General features: G+C 33.3%; 1 protein-coding gene and 1 pseudogene across 2 annotated transcripts in view; both read right to left on the bottom strand.

Moving 5' to 3' along the window:
* The window catches only part of LOC145252560 (adhesion G-protein coupled receptor G6-like), a 283,790-nt gene that overhangs the window by 263,141 nt on the left and 3,149 nt on the right, over nt 1-17,500 (bottom strand). The window lies entirely within an intron of this gene.
* Nucleotides 563-791, bottom strand: LOC145253016 (U2 spliceosomal RNA; annotated as a pseudogene).

Raw genomic sequence — 17,500 nt, 5'->3', positions numbered from 1 at the left:
TATGTATAAAAACAGATTTAAAAGTTACTGAAAAGAATTCCAAAAATATTATAACTACTTATATAAAGATGTTGCATGTGTTATCAATGAGATGGCGATGTCCAAGCGTAAAATATTTAAACCAATATTTGAGTTTGGAATGTTAGATCTTATATAAATGGACTTGTTTCTTTTTTTTTTTAAATTTCTTTTAGTCTCAACCTCGTGCAAGTCGATTTAAGCTAAATGCTAACTCTACTTATAAATATTTTGGCATTGAGCACTCTTACATTCGGATATATACGGACCTTATTGCCTAATAATAATTCCGAATTCCTATAAATGGTAGTCATTTGCTTAAGTACGGCATAATGGTGTTGACATACCTGTTTTCGTTAAATCATCAAAGTTAAGCAACGTTGACCCTGGTAAGTACCAGATAGGTGATAATTTTGGAATATCATGTGCTATATGTGTAAGGATGGCGATACCTCCTTACCCGGGATATACATTTGACTGAGGACCCGTTGTTAATTTCATATTTCTTTAGAATTTTCCATCTCGAAAGAGGAAACCGAATCAAAATAGTCCTTGTAATAGAGTTAAGATTGTAAGTACCTATTTACTATGCCTCCCCACGCGACAGAGTTAGACACCAGGGTCGTTTTTTAACGTGGAGAAAAGGTACAAAAATAAAAATTGTCTCAGTCGTGAAGGATTTCTCCTCCACCGAAAGAGAACAAGAAAATGAAGTGCAGCATCTGAAGAACAGATACTACACTTTGATCTTGACCAAAAGGCCAAGGAGTGTAATTAAGATTGTAAGTAATCAAGTAACAAGAAGCATTAATAAGAATATTTTTTTCTTAATTCGTGACGAATGTGACAACATAGGAGTATGATTTTCGATTGGCGAGTTACGTAATAAAGATTGTTTTGAAACGTGTGTAAAATCTTGGATTTGGGGTATCTTTACTTTTGAAGCTTGGTTTAAATGCCATTTTAAACCAAGAACCCACGTCTGTCTATCTATCTATCTATCTATCTATCTATCTATCTTGTAAATCTGACTCAGGAGTGTTATTTCTTGACCTTTTGTGCTAGGAACAAAGTGTTGTATCTGTTCTGATACTACATCTTTTTGTTGTCAGTCGTTGAAAGTAAAATCCTTATAGACAAACTTAAGTTCTTTCTCCAAATTCAGAGTGCTCTTTTTTTTTTTTAAAAGGAGTTGTTATTTTTTTCACAGATAAAGAAACTGATTTTGTGCTTCACTCTACTCTCATTTAGAATTTTCATTCGACTATCACCTAAGAACAGTAGAAATTGGACTTTTAGTTTACGTTCAGCTTCCTCGTAACTCTCGCATCCCTTATTTTGTCGTTTAGTCATCACATTCCATGAGCGATGTTTCTGACAAAGGGAGAACAATTGCTGTTTTTATCAGTCGAGGTCGTATCCGTCTAACACTTATTGTGGGCTCGTTTTTGACCTTAAAGCATTAAATTCCTATTTTTTTTATTTAGTTGCTTACATCAAGTGGCTTCATGCTTTGTCTGGAGCAATTTCTATAAAAAAATAAATAAGGTCAGTCTTTTTTTTATTCACCAAACATAATAACGAGTTACGATAGTTTCCGATTTCTTTACACAGTTTTTTGAATTATTACTGAACTTTGTGTAATCTTTTAAACCGTACCGGTTGAGAAATAAAAAAGCAGAACGTGCAGTGCTGCACTATATGAGCCTTTACTCCCCATTCCGTATACGGCATGGTTACGTTGAGGTCTATCCTTCCAAGCTTTACCTTCTGTTCGGTTTGAGAAGGGTTTAGTTCATCGCTAATCATCTGAGACGTTACTACCTGTGAATACTGACGCGGTAGAGCAGGCAATTTTTGTTTGGCCATAGCGCTCTTTTCTCTACAGCACTGCCTTTCCCGACCTTGTGTCTAACCCTTCCCGCTATGAGAGGGAGATCAATAAAAAAATATCCAAGGGGAGATTAGTAGTGTGAATAATACCAGCATTATTTTTTTTCATCCATACTATAATACTACGAAACGGTGCGTATTCTCTCCTGATGACCCAATATTATCTATAAGACGAAATACCCCCCAAACATGACTATATAAAGTTTTGCTATGAAATACCCCCCCAAAAAGCACCATCCTATAAACTTAGACGAGGAAAGCACTAGAAAGGCACTTTATCTCTCTCTTGACATTAACTTTATCCGAAAAGAAAACAGCTAATAAACATCAGTATATACAAGCCTATAAGGTGAGCTATTTCTCTCAAATATAACATCTTCTGTTGTTCGCTTGCTTCATGGCGAGTTTCTACTACTGTTTCGGTAGTAATTTTTATCCTCTACGACTGATGCCAAAGGAAAGTTTCCTCAGCCATATCTAGCCCTTAACAACATCCCAGGAAGGAACCAGACGACAACCATGAAGAAGAAAAAAAATTAGAAAATGACTCCCTCTTTTGGAAACAAACCGGTTCTCATTGACAAACCGGTTCTCGTTAGATCAACAAGGTTATGCGACGTCGAGCCTGGCCAGTACTAGGCGGTTGATTGTTTTGGAATTCAAAGCAAAGTAAGAGAATGTCGATGTATGGCAAGAATTACAAAAATTAATATCGCAGTCGAATTTAGTAGGGAAAGTGGGATTTGAAAAGGCAGTGCTGTAGAGGAAAACCACTATGACCGAAAAAAAAATTGCCTGGTCTACCGCGTCAGTATTCACAGGTAGGAGCGTCTCAGATGATTAGTAATAAACTAAACGTTTCTCAAACCGAACAGAAGGTAAAACTTGGAAGGAGGAGGGTTAGATATCCTAGAAGTTATACTAAATATACCGGAATGAAAATTGGAGGTTACATCGATTGAAACGTTGTGAACATAACACTCAAGGTGAGAACAGTAGTCCGAAGAATTCAAATGATATGAATAATCAGTCGTCATCTGAAAAATTTAGAAACGTGATTAAAAGAACATATTTTTTTTTTTCGATTGCCTTTTGGCGCTGCTCATAGCAAGACTATTATTTGCGTTTTTATCTCCGTGTGTATGAAATTAAGGTCGATGGATATTTTTAACTGTATTCGTTGGTATCTTCATATTAAACGATAATTACCCAGCAACCCGTCAGATCCAGAATATTCGTTTCATCTTTTTTTTTATCTCTTTTTGTGCGAAAGATGAAATTGAATAACCTTATTCATTTCCTCGATTGCTTTTTTTTTTTTTTTTTTTTTTTTACTTCATTTCCAATGTTCCAACTCGTTTGACTCGCTGGCATAGTGGTTTCCATCAATTCGCGGTTTCAATACCTCATTGTAATACAATTTCCTATACCAGTGGCTTATTTTCCCAAGAACTGCAAGACTGTGGAACCCTCTTCCTGCTCACTGTTTTCCTTTTACCTAAAGCCTTCGTATTTTCAAGACTAAGGCCAATAGGTATCTCCTGTATTTGCAATAATCAGTTTTCATTCTTTTTTGCTTTTTACATAAAGTGGCTTCATGATTTGTCTTAAGCGATTTCCATATAAAAACAACTTGAACCATAAAACCATCCCCCCAAATGACTAGATTCGACATAAAATAACATTAAAAAATGGTGAACCAACATACTTTATATTATTGTTGTCGATTTACTTTTTTAATATCTCATTTTAATACAACTTCTATTTCGGTAACTTCTTTCTACAACAACTGTGGGCTTCTGACTCTTTTAATAACTCTACCGGTATTAATGGTAATGTTATCTTCTTGGATGATTTGGAAATGTTATTCTACTTATATTAACACTCGAAGTTTACAGAATATCTTTGCTATTGGCGGATATACTAACCTTCAAATTAGTCACGTATATACGAAGGTAACGTGTAATACTTATAACTAGTAGAATACCAGCGTGGTGCGATGGAAGCACTACTACAGGCAGGAGACCAATTGAAAAGGTCGAGTACTTATTTATCTCCCCGTGAAGTCAGGGCAGGCAGGTGATGAATGAACTGTTGAGCAACCTGATGGTTTCTTTCGGAATTGGTCAACTCCTCGTTGTGTTAGGCAAATGATACTGATTAAGGTACAATGGCTAAGATTACCTGCACTGTATGAACACTGCTCCTATAGCAAGTAATTTCAACCTACTCCAAGTACTATGCTGTCAAGAATATCATTGTGAAACTGTCCGAATGCAAAAGGGACTGATGAGTCATGATTTTTCAATGTATGCGAAAGACAGACCTGATGCGTAAAGAAGAAGTATAATACCTGTCCTTGGACGGCACAATCTATCTATTTATCTATCTATCTATCTATCTATCTATCTATCTATCTATCTATCTATCTATCTAAAAAGAACTTTGTCTGTGCGTGTGTGTATGTGTGAGTTCGTTTCCTATGAGCTTCAAAACGGCTGAGCCGATTAAAAAAAGATTTTACGCGAAAGAGTCTGGAAGTGTTTTTACGAAGGTCTTGTATCGTAATGCTTCCGATCAATATCGAACATCGATAATCGAAACAATCCGATTAAAGAAAAGAAGATTTGATTTAGATGATCATCAACACCTAACATCACAAGAGCGTTTGAGAAGTTTTATCACCGCACAAGTAGAAAGGTTCATCCTATAAAATGAACTGTAGATTATTTTATAAGAAACGATGCGTTCTAAATGAATGTTTCCGTTTAGAGCACAACTGGACCATGATACGTGTCTTTTGTTCTATTAACTTTATTTAAAGATAACTTTATAAAATCAACAGAAGGTTCTCTGCAGGTCAATGTAGATTATAAGGTATTGTAGACTAAGTCACCGTAGTGTCGCATACGAAGTTTCCCCCCAATACACCGCGGGGGTGGGTCTTTGATTAGAAAAGGCAATCAATAGATCTGTTTGGAAAATTGGCGATTTCACTGATTTCGATGACAATAAAATATAAGAAGATATCACATTCGTTGATCATCATTTATCCCAGAAAACTTCAGGTCCCCTTGCTAGTAACCAATAAATGTAGCATTTATTTGAAATTTTAATGCCTTTTTGTAAGCTATGGTACTGTTTCGATCGTACATTAATCTCTTACATAATAAATTTTATAAATAAATAATTATGAGTTCATGTTACTGAACCTGTTGTATAGAATACATATTGTATAATTAATAATGATCAGTTAAATAGTTAAGGATTTTATCAAGAAAATTAATATTATTGATGATAACGCGCACACCTATTCCCTTTAACGATGTATTGTTTAATATAACTAACAATTTAATGTAAAACAATTATTTTTATATGTTGAAAAATTTTGGATGTAGAACAATTATTTAACGTAAAACAATTATTTAATGCAAAACAATTATTATATGTAGAACAATTATTTTCAGGTAGAATAATTACTTGATGTAAACAAATTATTTTCATGTAGAGCAATTATTTTAATGTAGAAAAATAATTTTGATGTAGAACAATTATATTGATGTAGAACGAGTGTTTTGATGTAGAACAAGTATTTTGATGCTAACCAATTATTTTGATGTAGAACAATTATTTTTTTAGGTAGAACAATTATTTGATGTAAACCAATCATTTTGACGTGGAAAAATTATTTGATGTAAACCAATTATTTTCATGTAGAACAATTATTTGATGTAGAACAATTATTTGATGTAGAACAATTATTTTGATGTAAACCAATTATTTTGATGTAGAACAATTATTTTGATGTAAACAAATTATTTTGATGTAGAACAATTATTTTAGGTGGAACAATTATTTGATGTAAACCAATTATTTTTAGAAAGAACGATTATTTTTAGGTAGAACAATTATTTTAAGGTAGAACAATTTTTAGGTAGAAAAATTATTAGCTGTAAACCAATTATTTTTAGGTAGAACAATTATTTGATGTAAACAAAGTATTTTTTAGGTAGAACAATAACTTGATGTAAACCAATTATTTTGATGTAGAATGATTATTTGATGTAGAACAATTATTTGATGTAAACTAATTATTTTTAGGTAGAATAATTATTTGATGTAAACCAATTATTTTTAGGTAGAAGAATTATTTGATGTAAACCAATTATTTTTAGGTAGAACAATTATTTGATGTAAACCAATTATTTTTAGGTAGAACAATTATTTGATGTAAACCAATTATTTTTTAGGTAGAACAATTATTTTTTAGGTAGAAGAATTATTTGCTGTAAACCAATTATTTTTAGGTAGAACAATTATTTGATGTAAACTAATTATTTGATGCAAACCAATTATGTGATGCAAACCATTTTTTTTTTAGAAAGAAAAATTATTTATCCTAGAACAATTACTTGATGTAGAGCAATGATTTTGATGCAAAGCAATTATTTGACATAGAACAATTCTTACTGAGTGGAACAATTATTATTAAGTAGTACAAGTTTTTAATGTAAAAGAATTATTTGATATAGAACATTAATAATCAAAATAATTGTTCTATATTAAATAAGTATTTTAATATAAAACAAGTTTTTAATGCAAAACAATTGTTTTGAATTTTAAATAGCAAATAATTGTTTTATATCAAAATAATTGCTCTACATCAAATAATTGTTCTAAATAAAAATAATTGCTCTATTAGGTTGGTGCCAAAAAATGTCGTTTTTTACGTATAACTATTTATATAAAACCGACATTATTTTTGCACCAGCCTATTACATAAAAATAATTGTTCTCCATCAAATAATTTTTCCGCTTGAAAATAACAGTTCTACATTAAAATAATTGTTCTACATAAAAATAACTGTTCTACATTAAAATAACTGTTCTACATTAAAATAATTGTTCTACATTAAAATAATTGTTCTACATTAAAATAACTGTTCTACATTAAAATAATTGTTCTACATTAAAATAACATTTCTACATTAAAATAACATTTCTACATTAAAATAACATTTCTACATTAAAATAATCGTTCTACATTAAAATAATCGTTCTACATTAAAATAATTGTTCTACACCAAAACATGTGTTATAGATCAAATAGTTTTTCTACTTCAAAATATTGTTTGGATGTAGAACAATTGGTTGATGTAGAACAATTATTTTCTCTATTATCTTATTATTATCTATTTATTATCTAATTATTTTATTGTCTATTTTATATCTAGTGTAAAAGATTTTAAGGTAGGGGCGTATATTATAAAATAGTCCCTGAAAATATTTATAAAAGTTATTGTTTGTAAAAAAACAAATTACTATTTGACACATTTTTCGTTTTTCTAGCGACAACTTTGTATTTTCTATTAACCTTGAAATGAACAGAATAATATCATCAGTATTGGATAAGGTATTACCTTCCAAATGAGTCACATTTATTCTGAGACTCTAACTACCTTAGTCCTCGTTAGGTACTTTTATTCTTTCTTATGTATCTTAGCAAATGAGATGAGTCGGTATAACTATTAAAAGGAAGTCTCATAAATGCTGCATCTTATGATGTATGGCCCAGCTTAATTCATTCGGGCAACACCGATCGAAAATATATCAACTTTGTGGGTGTTTGTTATGTAGTTTTGACTTTTAGCTGGCGATGGCATTAACTTCCAAATGAGTCATATTTTACCTTTATCCTCGTTAGGTACGTTTAATTTTCTTACATGTCTTAGCAAATGATATGGGCATAGGAGGTAGGAGGATACGTACCTTTTTCCCCCTTACTGTCCGTTCTCCGTGTTTGAATGTGTCCCTATTTTCGTCTGAGAGAGAGAGAGAGAGAGAGAGAGAGAGAGAGAGAGAGAGAGAGAGAGAGAGAGAGATGGGCTTTATCACTGAACAACGCATTCTTATTTTTTGCTTTTTTCTGTTGACCGTTCCATTTTTATGAACGATTTTGAAACGTCATTCTATTTTCTATCAGTCCTGAAATGTAGAGAATGCGATCATTAATATTGGCGAAGGTATTAACCTCCAAATTAGTCCCATTTATAGAGAGACAACCTGCATGCATATAACTATCGTAGAATATATGTCCTAGGACGAGTATAAGCAAAAAATATAGATTTGTTTCAAGTTCTCTCTCTCTCTCTCTCTCTCTCACTCCCTCTCTTTATATATATATATATATATATATATATATATATATATATATATATATATATATATATAGAGAGAGAGAGAGAGAGAGAAAGATGTTATTTGTTTTTGTTTTTGCGATACGTTTTGAATGAATTCGTACATATATATATATATATATATATATATATATATATATATATATACAAATTCAAAGACATTTTTAAATAATTTCAGATAACGGTTCGTATGTAAATATTAGTATGCAATATTTATAAGACAATACCAATCAGATAAAGAAACTCATATATATAATATATATATATATATATATATATATATATATATATATATATATATATATATATATACGACACACACACACAATTATGTTGTAAGCTATGATACGGTTTCGGTGCACCCCCCCCCCTAAATCACTGAACAACACATCCCTGTTTTTGTTCCTTTCTTCTGTTAACCACGATAAAATTTGATTTGTTAGAAGCTGTCTTGTTTCGCTGATCATCTTTGAAGTATGTTAGTTGAACTGTTCCTAAATTTCTTGAAAACTGTTTAAATAGATTGAAATAAGACACGTATACTCAAGATTGTAGTTCTTTTCTAGGACCGTGGATCCCCCCCAAGCAATAATTTGTCTCGTGCACGCAAATGACCCATAATACTTTACTTTTTTTTCATGTGGGATTAAATTATAACAAGAAATTAACTTTCGAATTGGCATAAAAAATATAGCTTCAAAATCAAATTCTTTAGTTAATAACTAGCGACTCACAATGTTTAAACATTGTGAGTCGCTAAGCGATGTGAATACAGAGGTTCCCGTCAAACAAGCCGAGGTTCACCTTGGCGTCTCTCTAGTAACTGTTTTAAACACCAGCACTTATAAATATGGCCCGGCTTGATTAAAAGAAAGTGGACCTTCAAATGGCTTTGTGATGTTTTATTGCCGGTCGGCTGAGGCACCTCATAAATACTGCAATTTATGGAGTATGGCGCGGCTTAGTCTGTCCGGGACAACACCAATCAAGAATATACCAACTTTGCGTGTCTTTGTTTTGTAGTTTTTTGTGTACTTTTAGCTGGAGATATACACTTACACGTAGCAACTTGAATTCCTACTAGACACTGTCATCGAGTGTCTAAGGTCTCTCTGTACAGGGAGTTGTCAGAACAACTTGGCATGAGGATACTTCTTCCATAGAAGTAAACCCTGACCAAATATTCAAAATCACATAGTATTCGCTGCCCAAATAAGATCTCCTCACTATGGCTAACCCACATTAGCTTTTACGTGGAATGGTGCACCTTCTCCAAGTGATATTACCTCAAGTAATAGCACGAAGCTGGATACTCCACCAGACTAGATAAATTTTTGCCCTGGAATCCAGTAAGACCAAGAGACCAAAATGAAAGATATGCTACAACTTATTAAAATGGTTAATTGGGGAAAGGAAAATTATGTTCTCAACTTCTTTACTAACTCAGAGTTTGAGAAAGAAAGAACTTAAATTGAACATTCGAATATCTACGCATCTCATATAGACTTTAAGTGTTAGCCCCAGGTTGTGGACCCCTTGATTTCTGAGAACTTTGACTGAAGTAAAATAAAACAAAAAAGCTAATCACCCTTTATATAATGGGTGGTCTAGCGGTATACCTTTCAAGGCATTACCAACACCTTCGTGAGTAGGCGAGGTTATTGCCGGTCGCCTGGGACGACTTTGCCGAAGAATACCAACGGGTCAGTTCTCAGCTCTATTTTAAGACCTTTCTAGGTGCACCTACGAGTTGGAAACTAGATCTCTAACATCATGTCAAACTAGCCATGTCCAAATCTAGACAAATAGTGGTTAAACATCGCATGCCGAACATAGTGTTTTTATAATAACTAAGCTAAATTATGGCGAAACAGCAGTGCTCGTCAGATCACCGATGTTAAGCAAAGTCAAGCATGGTTAGATGGGTGACATGTTTTTATTTATTTATTTTTTATGGATAAAAATAAAGAGACTATAGCAATACAGGGATTCAGTTGAAAATCGGATAGTTTATTTTTAATCGACTGAGGCACCCCTACCAGGAAATGTCAACGAGGCTTTTCAAGCATTTTTTTTTGCAAGACAGAGTGCCTTTCCTTGAAGGCGTTGACTTTTCAAGTTCCATTTTGTATGCCTTGTGTCACATATTCCAGCCGTGGGAGGGAGATAAATAATGCCCACTCTTTTTTTTTTTTTTTTTTTAATAATCTTAATTTCCAAATTTGTCTCATAAATTTATGTCATGAATTTATATCACAAATAAATCTAATTTATGGAATCAATTCTGAAAACATTATTATAAATCGGATAATTGTTTGATTTTCGGCGATTAAAAAGAAATATTGTTTGCTCTTTTTGACTTCCGGTTTTCGCTGCCAATTTGGCTGGATAATTGGTAGGGCTACGACAACAGCATATTCTTTTCATTGTTTTGACTCTCGAGTGTGTATCCGTTGGTATCTTATATGCTTCTATATAGTGATGTGGTTCTCGGTTGATTAACTGTGTCCAACTGTGTCGTAAACGAGTCAAAACAATGTAAAGAATATTCTATTGTCATAGTCCTAATAATTAGACATGGTCAAACGGACAAGAAACTCATTTTAATATGAGAAAAACGGAAGGGCTATCACGTTATATTAACGGAAAATAAGGGACCACGTCTTGCTTGTAATCGTCGTTCTGGCGCCGGAGCACCAAAGTCCACAACCCCCCCCCCAAAAAAAAAACAAAAAAAAAAACAAAACAAAACAAAACAAAAAAAAAAAACAGTCTTGACTATAAAGTCCACTCCTTAATTGTGTTTACAAAAGAGAAGGTCCTGGACACGACCTTAAACTATATCCGATGGTGAGGTCCCAGCTTGCAGGCTTTGCGGAGTGTGGAGCCACCCTTTAATTGCCATTACTCCCAGGTTCATTCTGACCTAGAGTGGTAGTAGCTCTTAGGGTCCCAACTATTGGTTAAATAGAAACCGACTTGAAAAAAAACAAAAACGAATATATATATATATATATATATATATATATATATAGTATTAAAATGTTTTTCTTCAAAATCACTGGATTCGGTATTAAATAACCTGAAAAGGGTTGATATGCCGTAAAACAAAAACAACCAACCAACAGAAGAGAAAGCGAACGTAGATTGTTTGCTGTCACTTATTCCCCATCTTAAAAGAAACCAGTTTCCAGTTTGTGTGAACGATTAATAAAATTATACAAACGTATAAGCCACTCCGCCTTTAAAGACAGAATAGATTAAGCACTAAATTGATAGATTACTAACAGGAACACCTGACCGGCAAAAGAGGGAGGAAGGGGAGATGGAGTCGGATCATCTAACATTATATTTTATAAAAAACAAATTTAAACATCGTTAAAAGTTTAAATATTTTTTTATAATCTGAAGCGTTAGTGTTCCATCGCATTGAAAGATTTATTTATTAGAAACATTAATTAATTAGTATTTTATGATAATGAACAAATCCTTGGAAAAATACCAAGGTGTCTCTCTAGTTTTACCTCAATATCTATATATTAATAGGATGGCGTGCGTGTTATTTATTCTGTGTGTCACGCTTACATCCGAGTAACTGCCGTTTAATTGTTATGAACTTCCATTTCTTGTAATAAATAATTTTATCAAGAATTCTTCATAAGTTTTGGTTTCAGTTTCGATTATAGCTGATGGCACTCAAGTCATTTATATATATATATATATATATATATATATATATATATATATATATATGTGTGTGTGTGTGTGTTTGTGTGTTTCATTAGTTTTGGTTTCGAGTTCGACTAAAGCTGATGCACTAAAGTCATACGGATATATTTTTTTTATTTTTGAAATCGCAACTTTATAATACAATAAACATCGATAGACATTAACTCTATAATAATATATACGGAATCTGCAAGAATTAAAATATCGTATATAAGCGTACTTTATGACCGGACTGCGCCAGGCGTCCCTGCTAGCTTGGATAAATACTTTTGCAGTTTTAACAAAAGAGCTCCAATAATATCAGGGCGTCTCCATTTGCGCTGAACATCCACAGAATGCCAACATTTTATATGAAAGAACCCGCTGTGGAATTTCCACATTTCTCGCTAGTTAAGATAAATATAATTGAAAAATAACAAAAAAAAAAAAAAACCCCAAAAAGACAAACTTTATTATGTACGTACCGGATAGGTTAACTTAACAACGGCACACAAAAATTTACGCAAATTTATCCAGCATTTTTTCTTATTATAAAATAAAATAAAATTTTATCGGTTTGTACCATTATGCTGACGGTGTGTTTGAATTATGTATTTCACCATTTACTATTATTGTAACCAGAAAATGACGGACGAGACTTTTCGCTATTAATATGTATTTTTCTTGTTAAAAAAAATACTTGATCATTTTGCGTAATTTTTGGTTTTCTGTTTGTTTTACCTAACAAGTAAGTACGAGATAACATTTTATGCCACCCTATTTATCTTCTTTTTACGAGTAGTTTTTATCATTGAAGCAAAGTTAGATGAGCACCAATACCAATTACCTATGAAAATTGCAGCATACACACTTTACTCATGCCTAAAAACTGAACAGTTTATTGCAACATTATTTTCTTGTCTACCTCTTTGGCTTTTTAATCTATTTATCATGAATCTATTTTAGTTTAATACTTGAAACTACATGGCGATCTACGCGGTACTCAGTGCCGAATGAAATAATTTTGGACGAAAGGTCTGGCACTTGTGCACTAGTACGAAAGTACAACTTTTTTGGTATTTAGGTGGGACATTTGGAGAGTGCATACTAAGAGGAAAAAACTCTTTTTTTTGTATTATAAGTTTCTTATATTTATTTTTATTCAAGAAATGTGTAACAAAAACTTAAAAATTTTTTGGGGGCTTTCTTACAAAAAAAGAATATTAATAAAATCTCTAATTTGTGTTTGAAAAACTGTATTACTTTCTTAAATCTATTTAATAAAAAACAAAAAAACAAAAAAAACACGCAATCATTGTTGTGAGATTTTCGATTTGGTTCTGAGATTGCATTTGTCTGCCCTTACTATGAACTCTTCAAATGTTTCAACTGAAAACCAAAAAAGTTGCACTTTCGCACTAGTGCATAAATGTCAAAAGTTTTTATGCTTAAATTTCTCTACAACTCACAATATTTATTCACACGTTTTCACTTGATTATTTTGTTTAATGTCAGATGGACTCTTTTCGTATTTTTAAAAAATTCCATTTTCCCCCCAAACAACGCACAATGCCACTTTGATATAGGGGCCTACTATCGGGGACATAAGTTGCAGGGATACTATGTAAGGAGTTGAGCAGCGAGATATCTGTTTACATTACACTTGAACTTCTGAATACAGTTGTGAAACCAGGAACTCGGAAGGGAGTTCCGAAGTCTAGCAGTTCTGGGGAAGAAACTATTAGAGTAGAAGGCTTTCTTACATCTAGGGATCTCCACTGTGTAGGGGCGGGAATTTGATGCTTGTCGGGTTTGTCGAGGGTAGCTACGTCGAGGGGGTACAAAGGCTTGGAGCTCGTCGGAACATTCACTATTAAAATAGTCGTGGAACAGGCAGAGGGATGCAACATCATGTCGATGGGACAGAGGTTGAAGCTTAGATGACAGCTCAGAACCTATTAGGTTGGTGACTCTCTTCTGAACCCTGTCCAAGAGCGATAGACTAGTATCAGATGCACGAGCCCAAATGTGACAACAGTACTCCGTACATGGGTGAATGGTTGCCTTGTAGAGATACAGGATACTCTCAAGCGTAAGTAGCTTTCTAGTGCGGTAGAGGGAACCCACCTTCTTCGCAGGGATCTTGGTAATACTCTCAATGTATCTGTTCCAATTCATCTTCCCTGTGAGCATTAGGCCAAGGAGTTTGAAAGAAGTACATTCAGGTAATGTGTCTTTAGTCATAGCTATTGGTGGCTGAGAAAGTTTCCTGTAATTATTGAAGGAAACATGCTTAGTCTTGCCAGCATTGAATGTGACCATCCATTTTTGTCCCCATCCGGCCATAGATTTGAGATTTTCCTTTAGGATTTTCGCCATTTTCTTTTGATATGTAATCATTTGTTTTCCCCTTGTGCCTGTTATAGAGCGTGGTGTCGTCAGCAAATATACCCATCTCAGAAACAATTTTATCAGGAAGGTCTGTTATGAATATAAGGAATAATAAGGGTCCAAGAATCGACCCCTGACGTACATATTTATACCATATTGTTTAGATATACGCCCATCGAGGACAACCTGGATTCTTCTCTTATTTAAGAAAAATCTAATTATGATAAGTAATCGTCCAGTGATATCGTAAGATCTGATTTTTCTGAGAAAGACCATTGTGTCAAACCATGCCAAAGGTCTTAGATATATCTAGGGCTACCGCTCTACCCTCACATACTTTGTTCAGTGAATCATATATTTAATCCATTAATTTAGGTAAAAAGTTTTCATGCATTAAGTTTTTTATATTTTCCAATATTTATTGATGTGGTTTTGATTATTTTGAAGAGGGAACTTGTTTTTGTTTTTGTCTTTGAAGAACATGATTGAGTTTTGCAAAGGACAAGGAGAAAACACAATGACATTAATGGTTGATGCATTTAAGTCAGGAAACCGATAACTTCAGACAGCCTAATCTGACAGCATTAGTACTAGAACAAGGAAAAGTTTCGAAAGAATGTGTGATTAGAGCGCCTGAACCCCTAACCATAATCTTAAACTTTAAATTTAATCCTTAACACTGACACTAACCCTTAACCCCTAACTCTAAACTCTAAAATATGAGAAGCGTACGGCGTAGATATATTTTTCCTTAAAGATACCAGGACAAAGTAGTGGACACTTAGATGTTTTTAATGATTAAAGAATTTGGTGATTAGTCGGTGCCTATCTACTATTATAGAAAAGGGACTTTGTTTGTGTGTCTGTAAGTTCGTTCCCTGTGGACTCGAAAACGACTGAAGCGATTTATATGAAATTTCACACGAAGGTACTTTATGTACTTGACAGTGTTCTTAGATAGTTTTGGCGTCGGAATGTCTTCGATGAGTATCGATAATCAAAATAATCCAATGAAAAAAAGGAACAGGCGAGTTTGATCAAAGTTAACATCACAAGTGCATTTGAGAAGCCGAAAAGCCCAACATATAAAATCAAGAATAGGTTCTTTCAGATGACAGAGGCGCGTTCGAAATGAATCTTTCTGTTTAAAGCAAGACTGCACAATGATACTTGACTTGTTTTTTTTTAAACTTAAATCCAAGCCATTATCACCGTACAAGCAGTAAGGCGATGCATATAAAATAAACAGTAGGTTCTTCGATATGACAAGGAGGCGTTCGAAATGAATGTTTCTGTTTAGAGCACAATTGAAGCATTATACTTGACTATTTTCATTTTAAACTTTAATACAAAGCATTACATATAAAAATAATTTTATAAAACTAACAATAGGTTCTCTACAGTGCAATGTAGACTACACTATATTGTGAACTTAGTCCCTGTTAGAGGCACGTGAAGCTTCCTCCTGGTGCATCGCGATGGATTCCCAATTAGAGCAGGCAGTCAATCGATTTGATTGAAAAATGGGCTATTTCATCGATTTTGATGACAATAAAAATATGGGAGTATGAAACATTCGTTGATCATTATTCAATCCCGGGCAACCTCAGATTATCCTGCTAGTATTATGCAACCCGATTTTGGTTTTAAAAAAATTCCTGAGAAAATCGATGCCTCCGTCCAGTCTCAAAAGACAAAGGATACCCCCTGTAGGGGCAGCTGCGCTTGTAATTGTGAAGCAAGTGTTGCGCAATCTCCAACCACACCTCTCCTGAATGGGCATTGTTAGAGTCAAGTGGCAAGGAGAATTCAATACGACTGGAAATAATGCTGAGATAAGCGGAAAGCAACTACAGCACTTGAAAGTTCCAAATGGTTACCCATTTAGCACTGATCAAGTTCAACCTTGCTTAACTTCAGTGATCTAGCGAGAACCGGTGTGTCAACGTGATTATGCCGCATAGTGTGCTGAGGAAATAGAAAGCAAACATAAGACACAATCATTTGTAATGAGGAGGGGAGTTACTTGGTTTGATGTAGTAAAGACGTTTCTGGACACTTGTTATGTCATAGGACCGGCAACCAGCTCCCCGGATGTTAGACACGATCAAACGATATTTGAAAATCAGACAGCACCTGCATATCACGTACACGCATCCCCACGAGAGCAAGTTTGGCATAAGGGCCTAAAATGCAGGAAGATCAAGGCCTCCCCGAAAGGGTTCCTTACCTATTGTGCTACAACAGATCCCTTTTCTAACACACTAAAATTAAACAGTAAATCTTAAAAAAAAAAAAAAAAATGGGGGCACTTTTTATAATAGTCAACAAAATAAAAAGGGGGTGAAAAGAAAACAAATGAATGTTACCAAAGGCAAGATACAAAGGCAATATTTTATCTACATGGATAAGTTGTTTTGTGTTTTAACTTATTTTAAAGTGCTTTTACTTGAAAATAAAAGTAGTGTAAAGTCTGTCGAGTTAGAAGGAAAATAATTACAGCCAGTTTGAAGCCTAGATAATCGCTCAAAAATAAAAAATGAACTAGAACATTATATTTTAGTACGATTAGTGACATTTATGTTTTTTTATCAGCATTTTGTTTAATTTTCGATTTCTGAGCGAATATTGAGGTTCTAAACTGGCTGTAATGACACCATTTTGTTTTCCGATTTTGTAAGCCGACAGTTGACACTATTTTTAAGTTTTTACTTTTAAGTAAATAATAATAATGATAATAATAATAATAATAATAATAATAATAATACGCCACCATGAGAAATCAGTGGTAAGCGGATGTTGCAATAACGCAAATTCTTTTACAAAGGTTATCGAAAGAGGTGGAGAGTACTGGAAATCTGGGGAGACTTGTTGTCACTCAGACTCCAGAGAAAACCACAAGTTGTTTTTAAAGAGTAATCTTTGATGATGGCTTGTGTGAATACGCCTAGTGAGTTAATAATAATAATAATAATAATAATAATAATAAAACGCTTTAAAATAAGTTAAAACACTAAATAATTGGCCATGTAGGTAGAAAAGTGACTTATCTTGTCTTTGGTAACAGTTTACTTGTTTATCACATTTTTTTGTATTATAAAAATGTTCAAATATTTCATTCAAAATAAATGCCCGAAAACTTTTTCACAATGCTAAGTTTTAAAAATCCCTATAGGAATATTAATCCAAGATGGATGATTTTGTCTTTAAATCAATTTGTAAACTACCACCACCTTCATGCATAGGTGAAAATTGAATAGAAAGATCTTGAATTTTTTCTCTAGATCCAAGAT

The sequence above is a fragment of the Euprymna scolopes genome, chromosome 29, assembly GCF_053919585.1.
Source record: "Euprymna scolopes isolate OS-2025 chromosome 29, ASM5391958v1, whole genome shotgun sequence".
In the NCBI taxonomy this organism is placed as follows: Eukaryota; Metazoa; Mollusca; class Cephalopoda; order Sepiida; family Sepiolidae; genus Euprymna; species Euprymna scolopes.
This window is presented reverse-complemented; position numbering and strand designations above follow the sequence as displayed.